Below are 3036 nucleotides of genomic sequence, written 5' to 3' on the forward strand. Positions count from 1 at the left end.
CCAAAGAACATTGTTATGAAGGTGTTTAACGTGAAAAAAATGTACTGAGACCAGGTCTGAATGAAACCCATGGGAGAAAAGAAATTTAGAGTGCACTTTTTGCTCAGGGCAAAGCTGATGGCCTGCAGAGCCATCCAGCTCAACATCTCCAGTGAGGATACAGCCTGTGTGACCAGTTTGCCCCAGTCTGTGTCTAGTGGACAAATATCCGTGTGGCTGGAGCAGCTCACCTGCCTTGTCTCTGAAGGCTGCCATGGTTTGCATGCTCTGCCAGTTGCTTGCTGGGGGGAGCTGCTTCACCATGCCAGGAGTGGGTCCCTCCATGCTCTGCCATCCTGTGACCGCAGGAAGGGTGGCCAGATCTTAGGCTGCCACACAACATGTGTCCTCTGAACTACAATGAAAGGAATAATCCAAGCCAATGTACCTCTGACCTTAACCCTCCCTTATGTGCCTTCACTTTGCAGTCTGCTCAAGGTCCAAGCCAGGTGGACAAAAGAATGGGTTGTGAGATGAACTGATTTCTGGCTGGATATCTACCAGGGACCCAGGGGCATGAGGTTGCATCAATGCTGCCATCACCATGCTTGACCTGAGCTGGAAGCCTACAGAGCAGACTGCTCAAACCACCTGAGCCCTTCTTTGCTCACAGGTGGTGCTCAAAGGCTCCCTCCTCTCCTGGGTCACTTTTCTCCAGCCCTGAGCTAAGGTAGACCACCTCCAACATGAGAGCAGAGGAAGGCTGCAGTGACCTTGGTCAGGCTTAGCTGGGCTGACCTCGTGGTGTCGGTGCAGCTGAGGGTCCCCCAGGAGCTGTTTTGCCATGTGCTGTGAATGCATAGGAAGGACAGGTCACACTCCTTGCTATGGATCTCTACTCCCAAATGCTTTCTGCTTGCTTAGACACAGCCTCCATGGGGAAGACTTTCCAAAGAGCCTGTAACCAGCAGGCTTTGCTCCTGTATGAAGCTCAAAGCAAATTTCTCCATCAGGGACCCATAGTACTGGATGTGGATCAGCCTCTGTGCCTCTGAGCCTGAATGTCTTAAGTTATTTATAAGTCTTTTTAAATTGAAGTACCAAATTCTATATTTTATCTAGTTGAGGCCTGATTCTGCATGTTCCTTTTGAGTGGCACTCCCACCTAACCCCACACTATGTCTAGAAGGGAAGGATTTGCCAGCTTCCAGGTTCTGGTTTTGTGGGATCTATTTGAAAGGTGACATTTCACATTAAAACAGTTATTTGCTTCTCCTCCCACCCCTTGCTGGCATCCTGAAGGGTGTCTTTGATTTCTCTAGTGCCTACCAGAGAATTTTAACTGAGAGCAGATTTCCCAAGTGCAGCAAAGCTGTAGGTCCTTAAAAAGATTTACTATCCCCTGCTTTTCCTTTTGTTTTGGCTAATTTTTTTTTTCTTGGAAGATGTGCTGAAACCAGGTCTCCTCTCAGCCTCCTTTTCTTCAGGCTGAACAGCCCCAGTTCCCCTGTAGCTGGGTTTGTAGTGAAATTACTGACAGCCTTTAATTGCAGAGACACTAATGGGTGCCACTGGGCTGAGCTGAGCTACTGATTGGGGGTATTAAGAGATAAAGATGCAACTGCCTGATGTCTTCTCAAGAGAATATAGGATCAGTGTGGTCTGACTGGCAGCCAGAGAGATCAGAAAGTATTTTTGCTCCTTCTGTGCTTTTTTCCCCCTAAAAGGCTGGTTGCTACCTTTGGTATAACCCTGTGGCTGGGGTGCTGCAGGGCCAGGACTCCTGAACGTTGCCAGGAAGCCTCTCAAAATCTGTGGGTAAAACGGGGAGGGCACACAGAGCAAATGCAACCTGGGCTTGCCAAAGAGCCTGAGGCTGTGCAGACCTTTCTGCCAGCCTTGTGCCTCATCCAGTCTGAGCAGATTGTTTGCATGGCCTTTTCTATAGCAACACAAGGACAAAAACAAAGGCGGGGGTTGCATTTTTTGAGCGTCTTCCCTGGCCGTTCAGAGTCAAGGATCAGGAGCACAAGGAGTGGATTCTGATTCTCTTTGCTGCTTAAACCTATTTGTTTTTTTTTTCTTTGTGGAAGAGCTGATGACTTCAAGTCACTTTTATTCAAAACAGGCAGCTTGAGCCACCCCTTGGCTCTGCCAGCTAGGAAATTTGGAACCAAGATCTTCAAAGGCAGGTCAGGATCGTTGGCTGGGCCTTCTGTGTGCATCCAGCTAACCCTGTGGTGGGCTGTTCAGATGCTCTGTCTGTGAAGTGGCTGATAGTTGAACATCTGAAGTACATTTGAGGCTTAGGTTTCATTATGTTCCAGCCTCTTTGGTGAAGTATTGGAACCATTTTACAGCACTGTGCTGTTATTTGTCTAATCACCCTTGCCAAAGCTTGCTGTCTGAGAGGTTCCTGTGGAATAGGCTCATAGAATCATTAAGGTTGGAAAAGAGCTCTAAGATCATCAAGAGGTCAACCCAGCACCACCATGGCTGTTAAACCATGTCCCCAAGTGCCATACCTGCAAGTTGTTTGAACGCCTCCAGGGATGGTGACTTCACCACCTCCCTGGGAAGCCCATTCCAATGCTTGACCACCGTTTTGTTATGGAAGGACCCAAGCCAATAAAAGCAGTGAATCATTTGCACATTGACTGATTGTCCTTTGATTGCAGAGGTGTTAATTTGTGTGCTCAGCAAGAGACAGGCAGAGCTGGAGTGTGTTTAGAGTGATTAGCTCCTCAGGGCTGTGTGAGAGGATGAGGAGGCTGCGCTGGGAGAATATCTGGGCTGGTGGATTTCACAGCAGCCTCGTGTGTGCTCCTAGGTCAGACCTGAGTACATCCAGCTGTGTCCTCTTCCCACTGATTTAGGTAAGACAACCGAAAAACTGTCTTCAGCAGAGCTGTGGTCAGTGCAGCATCAGTGGGCATGGCCTGAGGCATGTCCTTAGAGTAGGAACACAGCCGAAGCAGGGCTCCGGGGAGGTGGGGTCTAACCCCTGCGAACGGATCGAGACTGTGCTGAAAACACACCCACGGCCAGCTTCAGAGC

This window comes from Dryobates pubescens, chromosome 26, assembly GCF_014839835.1.
Source record: "Dryobates pubescens isolate bDryPub1 chromosome 26, bDryPub1.pri, whole genome shotgun sequence".
NCBI lineage: Eukaryota > Metazoa > Chordata > Aves > Piciformes > Picidae > Dryobates > Dryobates pubescens.